Below are 12,892 nucleotides of genomic sequence, written 5' to 3' on the forward strand. Positions count from 1 at the left end.
TTTTGATGCCATGTGCTGTACCATGTTAAGGAAAAACCTAATAAGTTCGCAGCGCAGCCTTGCAGACGAGTTTTCCCAGTGACTACTCAGGGTTTTGCAGCAAAGAATTCCCTGAAAAGCATTTTCCCCAGAGGCCACCATTATAAAATAGACGTCTGTAGAACAGTTGACAGGACACCTCAAAATGCAGACTAGGTCTGGTATGACTCCTTCCATTATGAATTTTTGATCCATGGAGGTTATATATTTGTTTAACTTTCCTTGAGTCAAGAAAAGTGATTTTGAAACCAGTGACATCATCACAACATGATGTCTACGAGCAGCACCACCTGGGTCGGGTAGGAGGTAGCTAGCGGTGCCACTAATTTGTTGATTACTGCTGGTAATACCTATGATAGCAGGATAGTGTTGCTGCGGAAACATTTTGTGCCCACTCTCCAATCTCCCCCCAGGTTGCCCCAGTGTGTGAAAGCAACTTAATTTTTAGCCACAAAACCCCTTTAGTATTAACTAGGCTAAAGTTAGCACCATTAGCGGCATCAGCACAGCTAGCGGTGCTAAAATAGTTGATAATGCTAAAGTGGTTTTGCAGCTGAAATTAAGCCAATTACTCACTAGGGTGGCCTGGGGGGGGGGAGACTGGAGAGTAGCGCCCATGTTTCTGTAGCAACGCTGCCCCAACCCATGGTGACGTGATTTTGCTAAATAGGACATGCTCCTGGATCAGCATCCCACATCATGGTCCTGGACCAATATTGCAATCAACCAATCACAGCCCTCTGATCAGTGTGCTGCTCCTGTGTTTCTTTTGAAATTCCTTTGCGCCTCTTAAGAGCTAAGCTGGTTTTCGAAATTGAAGTTAGTAAAATTGAACAAAATCCTCAGTAACACTGAACAAAAACCTTATAGGCTACTGCAGTGTTAGTGAGTTAGCTTGCTAAGTAGGTTGGCTATACTAACAAATAAGCTTGTCAAAAGGCTACAATATTAACGGGTTAGCGTGCTAACTAGATAGTTATATAATACACCTCATGGTGCAACCTGGACACATCATCAGTGAAGGACCTGGCGTCATTGGGTGTTTTGGGTCTTATCTTCAGACACCTTCTTCCAGGCGACCCGGCCAGGGGTGATCAGTCCCAGACCTATGTCCAGGTGCCATTCGTCACCCCTCTTAATCCAGAGCCACCGGGAAGCCTTCTCAGCAGCTTCCAGGATGTTCTTGGTGGCTCGTTGTCTCTGCTGCCCATAGATCCCTAAGAGTCTCAGGACCCGGTGTAGAGATTGCCCTGCAAAGCACCTGCAGCCTACTTTGACAGGCTCACAGCGGGCCTTCCACCCCTCCCTCTGACACTCTGCTACCAGAGAAGCATATTTGGCTCTCTTTTTCTCTCTTGTGCCTCTTCTATTCTGTCTTCCCAGGGGACAGTTAACTCCAGCAACACCACTTGCCTGGTTGTCCTGGACACCAGGACCATGTCTGGCCTGAGTGTGGTCGGTGTAATCGTGTCCGGGAACTTCAACTGTCTTCCAAGGTCGACTAGGAACTGCCAGTCTCTTGCTGTTGAGAAAAGCCCTCCCTGGGCCTTTGGACGGGGTTGAGGTTTCTCCCCAGCACGAACAAAAGAGGTGGTTCACTTTTTGGGGTGTTGCGACTTGCTGGAGCTGATGGCGGTACAGATGGTATCTGCTACTGCCTGCAGGACCTGTCATGGCGCCAACAGTACTGCCCCTCTCCCAAGAGGCTCCGATTTCCACAGTTCTCTCCACGTGATTTTCCTGCCAGTACTGCGCTCCCACTTGGTCCAGGCCCCCTGCTTGCCCATGCCCACCATCCTGCTGAGGTGAATTTCCTCCTCTTCTGCCCGCACCTCCTCCTGGATCAGCCTTCGCCTCACCTTTCCCCTGGCATTGCTGTAGGAAGGTGTTGGGGTGCTCCCAAGCCCGGCCCGCCTAGTTGCCACTGTGCCCAACAGGATATTGTGCTGCAGCCTTGCCTCAGCTCAGTTGACCGCCTCCTGGGCACGCCACTTCCTTCCTGTTGTGACCTCCACACCCGCGGAAGAGACCTTGGTGTCAGTAGAGTCTCTGTAGAACAGGACTTCTCTGGCTCTGGTGACCTTGAACTCCTCCACTAGACTGCTGAACGGAAGCTGCAGCTTGGTGTTGCGCCCATAAAGGGCGATGCTGCTGAGACTCCGTGGCAGGCCCAGCCACCTGGGCAGGAAGTGATTTATCTTCCGTTCGAAGCTCTCCATGGTGGTGATTGGAACTTCATATAACAGAAGAGGCAAGAGGAGTCTGGGCAGGATTCCATGCTGGTAAATCCAGGCCTTGAATTTCCCAGTAAGTCCTGACCTGTCCACAGTAGAAAGTCAAGAGCTGAGGTCATCACTGGCTGACTGACAAGATGCAGTGTCCTTCAGATCGCTGGTGAAGAGGTTCTCCAAACTCTTCACTGGCTTCTCAGACACAGATGGATCTTTGTGTCCACCAGAAAGAAGCGGAACTGGTCGGTTACCTTAAGGACAAGAGACCTAGATTTGGCAGGCTTGAAGCCATTCTTGCCCATGTAATGAGCCTTCCCAGACCTCAAAGGATCCACCTGCTCCCGGGCACAGATGTTGTGGTTACCGTCAGGTCGTCCATGTACGCTCTAATCGGGGGCTGTCAGGTGCCAGATCTGGACAAGGGGTCTCTGCACTGTACTTCGGCTGATTTCACAAGCATCGTCATGGCAAGTGCAAACAGGGATACAGAAACCGTACAGCCAGTGATGATGCCCTTCTCAAGACGGTGCCATGCTGATGTAGAAGACCTGGAGGACACCCTAAGACTGAAGTTGTTGTAGTAGTCAAGGATGAGATTTAGAATCTTCTCCGGGACATGGTGCTTCATCAGGGATTGAACCATATGCGTTAGCCAGGTCTCTAGACAAAGCACCGCCAGGTTGCCCTACTTAGCGAGCTAACACGCTAACCCTGCAGTAAGGTTTTTGTGCAATGTTGCCAAAGATTTTGTTCAAATGTCCTAACTCCAATTTGGAAAACTAGCTTAGCTCAGTTTTAAAAGCAGCACAAGAGCAGCACAGTGATGATGTCAGAGGGCTGTGACTGGTTGAATGCCACGTTGGTCCAGGAATATGATGTGGGATGTTGATCCAGGAAATGAGCAGTGCCTCGAGCTGGCTCCCAACTGACCCAAGGGGTGCGCAGTGCAGAGTGGTCAAGGCTAGCTAACCAGTGGAGACAAGGAGGTGGACAGTTTCCATATGCTAACGCTGCTAGCCACCTGTCAGCCAGCAAAGCCAACAGAAAATAGGATAAAGGCAAGACGTACAGTACAAAACATTAGAATTTCAGCGCTTCAAAATGCAGCGCTAAAGCTCACTGAGTCAGTGGTGCAGCAGACTAAAAGGAAAGTGCCTTGTGTTTTTCATAGGTCAACACCCCCACTACAAAGTTGAAAGTGGATAAACAAAATTGAAAATAAAACGTAGTGCTTTCTTGTAACCCTTGATTGAATGTGTCTGGTGTAGCTTTGAATGAATAAAACTTTTACCAGCCATATACTGTAAAGACATTTTCCTGAGCTACATAACGAACACATCATCAGCTCAATTGTCAGATTTCAAATCTTGAGGTCAGAAGTGTTCTTTGAATATTTCCATTTCTTCTACTATTACAAAATGCTCTTTCCATTATCAACTCACGATGAGAGACATATCTTTGCAGGTAAAGAACAAGTGAAGCCCTGAGGAGAAAAAAGGCTTTCAATTTCCTGATAAATGATTATTCAAAATCTTCATCTCTTAAGTTCACTGCTGTGGAGTTTACGGTCAACGACAGTGACAGTTATATTTCCTGTGATGTGAAACAGCCGTACTCAGGGCAATCTAGAATTAACTGAGTACATCTGCTTTTCATGAAGTCAAAACAAACTCATATGGCTGTTCATCTCAAGGCCTCCAGTCATAGTGCTCTATATATCTGAGGGGAAAGTGATGCAGATTCTCACTGGACTAGGTTGTTAGCAGCAGATACGGCTGGTTATATGTGCGTGTTCCCTCTGGTGACTTTTGTCACAGGGGATTAAAAACATAAATATGGTCGGGGAATCCAATAACCATGTGCAGTGAAGGGAGAGCATGCATCATCTGCACCTCGCAAACAAAATGTCAGCAAGCATAGCTGCAGCTGTAACCTTGACAATGACAATAATGGCTATTAAAATATAAATAATGACAGCTTTACCCGGCGGGATTACCATGTCTGATCTGTCTGTGTAACACGGTTGGAGTCATCAGTGGCTGGAATCATAAACCCTATTACAATGTGATCATAACGCCACTGCAACGTGAGATTGATTACCTCATAAACATAGTTTACAGAGTATGATATTCAGTTTCAACAAAGGCTAACCATGCTAACAAGAGGTTCAGAGGGACAGCTGAACCCACATTACAGCTCCATACACAGCAGGATTACCTTTTGTAGAGACCACATGGAGGCCATGTTATCTATTAGCTATATCAATAATATCACAATGCATTTCAACAGGGACAAGCTCTTTTTGAAGACTTACTGTTATAGTATTTGCCAAATGATGTAAGTGTGGCACCAAAATATCAAAAAATATGCTCAGCTTACCTGGCTGTTAGCAATACCAATAGCTGACTTCTTGAGGAACTTTTTTTTGTTTGGTTTCTGCCATTTTCCTGGTTGAAAACTATGGAGGCTGTTTTAGCAATTATAAACACAAGTTCTGACAGCATTTTGGGTGCAGAGTCATCTCAGTGAACAGCCTGGAGATCCCAAAAGCAAGCTAAATATCAACCAGAAGAGCAAAACCTTGAAAGATGATGACATGGATGACATGTGAGATTGTGAGGCAGAATCAAATCTGTTTGTTTAACTCACGTTAAAAAAAAGAAAGAAAAAAGAGGCTAACATTGTACATCACCGCTAGTAAAGCTCATCATTCATTCATTTTTGGTAATCGCTTATCATGTTGCCTATCCAGCATTGGGCGAGAGGCAAGGTACACCCTGGACAGGTCACCAGACTATCACAGGACTGACACATAGAGACAGACAACCATTCACGCTCACATTCACACCTACGGACAATTTAGAGTCACCAATTAAAACCTGCATGTCTTTAGACTGTGGGAGGAAGCTGGAGAACCCAGAGAAAACCTACATTTTCACAGGCAGAACATGCAAACTCCACACAGAAGGGCTTCCCCACCACAGGTTCGAACCAGGAACCCTCTTGCTGTAAGGCAACAATGCTTACTACTGCACCACCATGCCTCTGGTCCTGACTTGTTTTGATGGTGTCTTGTAAGCCCATACAGGCTGGGCAGAACTTTTTGCTTTCATATATCCAGAGGATAATCTTAGTAAATACAGAAGTCGCCTATCCTGTGTGAATGCACCACATGAAGCACAGATGGTGGGGGGGGTACTTTCTAAATTACACAAGGTCCTCAGGTAATACTAGCCCCATGCTTAGGACACATAACAACAAAATACATAATTTAAATCCAAAAAACAATTGCTAAAATGTGTAGTTTGCTTGTTTTTTTTTTTTGCTGCAAATTAATTTACATTTAGAGCCAGTCTTGAGATAATGAGAACAATATTGCTAATTGATATAATGTTATGTTAAACCAGTGAGCAGGACTGATCTTAACATCATGGCCGGTGCCTTGAATTTCTGAAGCCTTTGATTTGAAGCCAATTATGCCTCGAGTTCTGCTCATCACTGAATAATAATTTTGGCCAGTTCTTCCCTGCATGACAGGTATGATAAATTAAAAATGGCACTGGTGTCAATAAAGGGAACACCAGTACATATTAGTTATGTGTCGGTCTCAAATGAGTCGGCTCCTTTCAGTGAACGAGCCCGGAGCTGTTCATTTTTGTTACACAGCAAGGACACTTGTTCTTAACATATCTTACTTTTCACCATCAATATGACCAAATACTTCTTTGTATTGTTCATGTGTAGCTAATAATGTTGGATGCTCTGAATTTGATCCAGATCTTACCCTGTCATTGTCCTGGTTATTTTGTAGATAAATCTAGTAACCCTCACTCAATAATGATGAACTTTTAACTCTCAGAAAGAAGCACAGCCGTGAGACCTGGCTCCCTTCAAACAGCCATAATTCTTATCACTACTGCATATTACTCAGCTCAGCTCCTCAGCTGCTGTGTTTTCTTTGTTTAGGCTCATGCTAGTTGTTCAGCTACTGACTGTTTTTTTCTTGTAACATAGAAACTGAAGCTGATTATTTGTGTGTGTATGTTTATGTGTGTGTCTCTGTAAGGAGCCATCTGCTAACAAAGCAACCACGGCTCATCTGGGTGGAAAGACGGATGAAATTCCTGCATCCGTTTCTGCGGTTTCCCCCCCAAATGCTGATCGCCGAGAAGTGTGCGCTGAGCATGCAATGAAGCGCCCAGTGCCCAAAACATAGGTCTGTTGAGGACAAGACTAAGAATGCATGACAGAGGATACAGAGCGCTCTTGGCAGACTCTCCGGTCAAATCAATACAAATGAAGATGTCTTTTTGAAATAGGTCAACGGGCCCCTGCTTCTTCCTGTTTTGGCTCCGCTAACGGATCAATCTGACGGGGTCGTGTGCGAGGCAGGTCCACAAACACAAGTCACTTAAGCATAAAAACTGACACTGGCTGTGTTCCATCCCAGAGATTTGTCCATTTCATAGCGCCCTCCCTCACAGATCTTCGGTGATTGGACATAAAGCCATCCTTCTTTATACCTTGTTATTTACACTCAGTAATTCTACTAGATCTCCAGAGGCAGGAGAGAAAGAGCGTGTGTGTGTGTGTGTGAGTGTGTTTGTGGGTGAGGATGTGTTTGTGTGATGGGATTTAAGTGCCAGTAGAACAAAGAAAGACTGAATCCTGCGCATGATTAATTATGTGCGTCAGCTTTAATGGCAGTAAATATTAAAGCTTATATCAGTTTGAATTTAGATTAGGTGTATTATCATGAGAGGGTGCGGTGCAGTAATCAATGGGAAAATCAGTGTTGGAGGTAATTACAACTGCAACATATCATAGAGTTTACGCTATTAGCTGTGAGAACTGCAGAGCTGGCGGTTCATTTATAGCCTTTCATTGTTTCACCTTATTGAAACACCTCTATTCTATTAATTAAGCTGTTATTTGGATCGGACAGTCTAATCAGTTTTCGGGAGCATGAGCAAACACCGTTCTTAAAATAGAACTCCAGTCTCATATCACGTTGCATCAGTTTACAGACTCAACTCCTCCGCTGACATCCTTTGTATAATAAATGGATAACAAGTGCAGGCAGTTAATTTGTTAGCGCTTTAGTAGATCATATTTGTTGTGGTGTTTTGTTCTTGGTACGTGGGGGTGCTTTTATTTTAAGCTATTGTATCACAAGGGAATTCCCCCGCAGGGAGCTATAAAGTAAATGTTATCTCATTGTATTATCAAATCTGAGTGAATTCATATAATATTGTGTCTGGATCTAGATGAAAGGAGAGTCTAATATAATAGGTTTAATAGGTACCAAACTGCAAAATGCACTGCACTCTTATCCACAGAATTATCTAATTGCTATTGAAGCCACCTCTTGAATCTGTTACTCTTGTATTTATCTCATTGTGGCATTTTCCAGGGACCCTTACTCATCAACATAAAGGTTTATAGATCCATTTTAAGATGCATCAATCAATATTTTTAAATTATCAATCGGTCACACACTGTAACTGTGTAATGTTAAAGAGACTTCTTGTAGTGACAAATCCAGAGAACATTACCACCTGACTCTGCATAGGGCTATCGTGATAACCACATTACTGCAATAACACGCTATTGACAAGCCAGCCGCAGGCGATGGCAATCAACTGTTACAATCACAGTGTTCATGTGTTTTCTTGTTTTTTACGGGAGCACCACATATTTTTAGGGCTGTAGTCTCCTGGTTGACTAGTCGATATTTAGTCGCTATGCTCTCGTCCAACCAAATTCTCATTGGTTCAATAATTGCTGTGTTACTTTCATAAGGAGAAAAGTGCTACATCAATAGCTTTCCAGGATCAATCCATTATTTCCTGCAGAGGGGGGACAGGCTAAGTTACCTGAGAAAATGGGGGTGTTTTCAAAACACCCCTGTTGCTGACAGAAAGTTGAACTCGCCCACCCTCACGCTCAACGTTGCGGTGACGCAGACCTCCTGTCAGTTTCTGTAAGCTGAAACCACTGACCTCAGTGGAAACAAAGCTTGTATTTACTTGTATTTCACAGATAAGAAACAATAAATTGTGAAAACAGTAAAGCCTCCACTAAAATAGCATTTTAAGTCGTGTGTGTGATTTATCCTTCAGGGATTTATACTTAGGGATTTATCCTGGCTTCATATGAGCAGAGGAAATCTCCGCTCGTCGCTAGGCTAATGTATACAATGTAAAATGCCAAAGGCTGGCGCTAATAACGTTAGCTTGTTGTATTTGCTTGGAAAACGTGTTTAGTATAAAGGCCCGAACGTACTCGGGCGTACTCTAAGCGGAGCGGACTCTGCGAGGAATGTCCGCAGTCATTCGGGCTTTCATAGTCGAGTGCACTTCCGCGTTGTAGTGTCCTGTAAAAATGTCCGTGAAAAATCCCTGCGATGTGAAAAATACATGCCGAGCAGTCACTGGTGCGCGGAGCGAAGTCCGCGTGGTCATAAAATCTGAGCTTTGCGCGCACAGGGCTTGCAGACGCCCGCTTTGAGTTTGCGCGGACCTCCGTGGAGTCCGTTCTGCGTTCGTTCCGCCCGAGTATGTTCAGGCCTTTAGACAGTTGTTTTGTCGGTGAATCTTGTGAGCTGTAATGGAGCCAAATTATGTACTGTTACCATTGTTACATGTTGCTGTTGTCCCTGGTTTTATATGAGAAGAGGAAAAGATCGCTGGACACTAGGCTAATTTATACAATGTAAAATGCCATAGACTTGTGCCAATAACGTTAGCATGTTGTATTTGTGGGGAAATGTGTCCAGATAAAGACAAGTGTTTGTCTGTCAGTTCTGTGATTTATAGTGAAGCCAATTTGCGTACTTGTGTTTGAAACTGTCTCTATTAAGCCATATTTAATGTGTTTTTTGCATCAACTATATAAATAAAGTTTGATTTGAACTAAACTTTACAGCACTTAACACAGTCCTCCACCGCCAACTAGTGTTTTGGAGGTGTAACTGCAGAGTGGCACAGACACACCACCGCAGAAGTAAAAATAACGTGCAGATTATTATAAAAAATATTCAACTTTGGATGAAACAGCATGGCCACTTGTCATTGTCACCTTTTACCTGCCCATCCAATCACAGTGGAGGGGGCAGGACAGATTGCCACTGTCACAACAATAACACTGGAGGAGAAATAAATACTGAATCAACATAAATTGGCAGGTCCATCCTCTCTCCCTACGTGCTTCAGCCTCCCCTTCATTTAGATGAATATTCGACCTGATGCTGACATATTTACTTCCTTGGATATTCTGTATTATAGCAACCAGGTGCAACCAAAGCCACTAAGCTAGAATAACACTGCACCCCTTATTTTGCCTCGTTGACAATCTGTGTTGTTTAAAAACTGCTATTTTGTCTTTCAAAAACAACAGTATACCTTATAATAGCCTAACAATAAAGCACAAGCAGTAAAAATGGTGGTTAAATGGCAGTAATACCACATTTTGCACTGTGGAGCCACCCTCATCACTGTAGGGGGAAATTCCATCACTGCAACAGCCCTATCTCTGCAGCCTCCCGCAGCTCAAAAGAGTGTTTTAGCATCTTTTAGCACATTGTTTTCATCTTGCAGCCCATCCACTGCTGGATGTGTTATTAGGCAACCATTTCCCATAACATTATGAAGTGATAATCTATCAATGTTGTGTTTACAGCTTGTTCCACTGCTCCCAAGAGACTGAAAGAAATAAATTAATGATGCTTAAGGTTCCCAGTTTACATGTCAAAAGTAAGTTCGTATCCAGTTCGAGCTTTTTCAGTACAGTGTAGAAACATTGAGAAAGCTTTAAGGTTCAGGTGAGTCTGTGAATAAAAGGGATGGAATTCATATTTACACTAACTGAGCCAGCTAGATATTTTAAAGCTACACTAATGAATATCTTTCATATTAATAACAGATCAAGGGACTGGGTGCATGTGGAAGACTTTGCTTGCAAAGTGACAAATTCACAGATAATTATCACCAAACTCTGCAGCTCCAATCAGTTCTGTAGAAACTGTTAGCCTATTTTAGCTCCTTATTTTGTTTTCTAGGCCCAAAAACTCCTGTGAGTAGGCTATTCCTTGCAAACATAGTAATTTCATTATCATTTTTTCGGGCTGCCACTGAGTATGAATTTTTCTAGCCGACCAATATTCGTCATTTAGGGCCATTAGTTGACTAGTGGCCCGCATGTTTATGATGTTACTTTAATTATTAAATGAGATATTTTGGGCGGGGCAACACAATGGTTTGAGTTGAAGGTGTGAGAAAGAATAGTATCAGTAACATTGTTAACACTGTGCTACATTACAGAGAAATACAAAACCGTACTAATGAACCTTCATTAATATAGGCCTATATTTTATCTACAAGTGCACGTCACACACTGAGCGAGCCGCCTGTTAATGACGCTGTGGGCTAATGGGCATGTAGCTACTTCCATGTTTCACATGATACGTCATGTTTGTAGTCGACCAATGAAGATGAGTTTACATATCACCTTGGGTTCGTCCTTCACCTTCTCAAAATGATCCCACACTTTGGATTTCCTGCCCGACATGTTATTAACTAGCCTGTGGAATAACCGCAGGTACCAGCCCTGGAAATAAAGTTAAATTAAGTCATATAGGTTTTCATTTATTTTGACAAGGTGCAGCTCCTAATAGAGTTTCACGATTGTTTGTTCTGTGTTGTTTTTCTGCGACTAAGCGACCAATGAAATCTTGCCGACTAATGACATGTCTGGCTGACTAATGTTTGGTCGACTATTCATGCTATAACAACTATATCATTATAGCATGATAAAATGTTTAATGATGTGTTTCCACTCTCTTTCACTGCATCATCCATCCATCCATCCATCCATCCATCCATTTTCGTTCCCTTATCTGGGGCCGGGTCGCAGGGGCAGCAGGCAAAGCACCCCAGACGTCCCTCTACCCAGCAACACTTTCCAGCTCCTCCTTTGGAACCCCAAGGCGTTCCCAGGCCAGATATGTTATCCCTCCAGTGTGTTCTGGGTCTACCCCGGGGCCTCCTACCAGTGGGACATGCCCGAAACACCTCTAACAGGAGGCGCCCAGGAGGCATCCTGATCAGATGCCCAAACCACCTCAACTGACCCCTTTAGACGTAAAGGAGCAGCGGCTCTACTCCAAGCCTCATTCTTTTGGTCACTACCCAGAGCTCATGGACATAGGTGAGGGTCTTCCACTGCCCCACAGTGGCCAAAAAAAAAGGATTAATTCAGCATTAAATTTAGGGCTAACTGAAAATTCTTGTTGCAATAAATAGGCCACCAGCACATTTTCTGCTGAAACGCTGACAATATGACCACCATTGTTGTATTTTATGACTAAATAGTGCTAAATAGAAGCAGTTTACAATTCAAAATATGCTTTATTGTCGAGCTTATCGTGTAAAAAATGTGTCGTACAGAGCGGATATATACAGAAGGTGTCAGATCACAGCTTAGAAAGCAGGACAAGCTTTGTTCTTATTTCTGCCTGTAAGAGGCTGCAGAACACGTTCACTAACACAGAGGGGTTTTCTTGGAGTGTAAGAGCAACACACAAAGCTAAAAATCAGTATTATCCCCCTTTTAAGCCCTTGTCAACTAGAGACAAGCAATACTCCATCAAGCTTCAGGGAATTGTAATACTCCCACACAGACTGCGCAGTATTGAATAACAGCCTGATTTAAGTGCCCATCACTGTCCTAATTGGTTTCCTCTGGCTCCGTGTCTACTCTGCTTTCTCAATCTCTCTCTAACGTTCTGACCATCTCTCTATCCGTCTTCCTCCCCAAGGCATCGGACACATCTCTCCCGCTCGGCTCTCTCTTACAGTACTTTCCTGCTTGGTCTTATATCTTGCTGGCTTGCCTTCCCTGCACAATGACTTTGATTAAAATGGAGCCAGGTACCCATTACATTGATCAGTCCTCATTCAGCTATTTTTGACCACAGATCAGCATTAACCAACCATTCCAGGGAAATATATCATACTGTAACAGCTGCTGTAATCACCTCAGCTGATCGTGATGGTGTATTGATTTTGGTAAAAGTTAACAGTGAACTTTATGTTGAATACATTGTAATGTAGTATAAGGCATATACTTTTTAGTCTCACCACCAGACAATCAGAGATCTCTGCCTTCTGATAGTCTGGGGACACTCCTTTCTAAAGTGTGTTTAACACAACGGCGAAAACGGCTGGCAACAAAGCAACGCCTCTTGCATTTTTGAAAAGGACATGCCCTTCCGGAAATGTGCGCTCCCCCTTTTCTCGTCTGCAAGGAAACAAACACACAGAGGGCTTGAAAATGGATGCCGAGAGATTTAACTCCGTTTTATCAAACGTGTGCTCAGTCCACAAGATTGTGGAAATGAAGGACTTACAGCGACTTGAGCCATTTTGTACCGCTACACGTTTCTAGTCGGACTATGTTTACGAGCACAAGAGTTCAGCGAGCCACCGAAGGACCGCCCTGCGGATTTACTATTGGTTCTGCAATGTAGGGAGTTTTTTTTTAACTCTGAAATTGTATTCACCCATCTAAACACAAAATCAGGGAGAAAGACATCAGTCTTTAGTTAAGCAAAGTGTCTAAAG

At 43.7% G+C, this 12,892-nt stretch overlaps 1 pseudogene; it reads right to left on the reverse strand.

The window, feature by feature from the left end:
• Nucleotides 1–1,071: 1,071 nt before the first annotated feature.
• Nucleotides 1,072–2,913, reverse strand: LOC117261964 (uncharacterized; annotated as a pseudogene).
• Nucleotides 2,914–12,892: the final 9,979 nt, after the last annotated feature.

This window comes from Epinephelus lanceolatus, chromosome 5 (assembly GCF_041903045.1).
Source record: "Epinephelus lanceolatus isolate andai-2023 chromosome 5, ASM4190304v1, whole genome shotgun sequence".
Taxonomy (NCBI): domain Eukaryota; kingdom Metazoa; phylum Chordata; class Actinopteri; order Perciformes; family Serranidae; genus Epinephelus; species Epinephelus lanceolatus.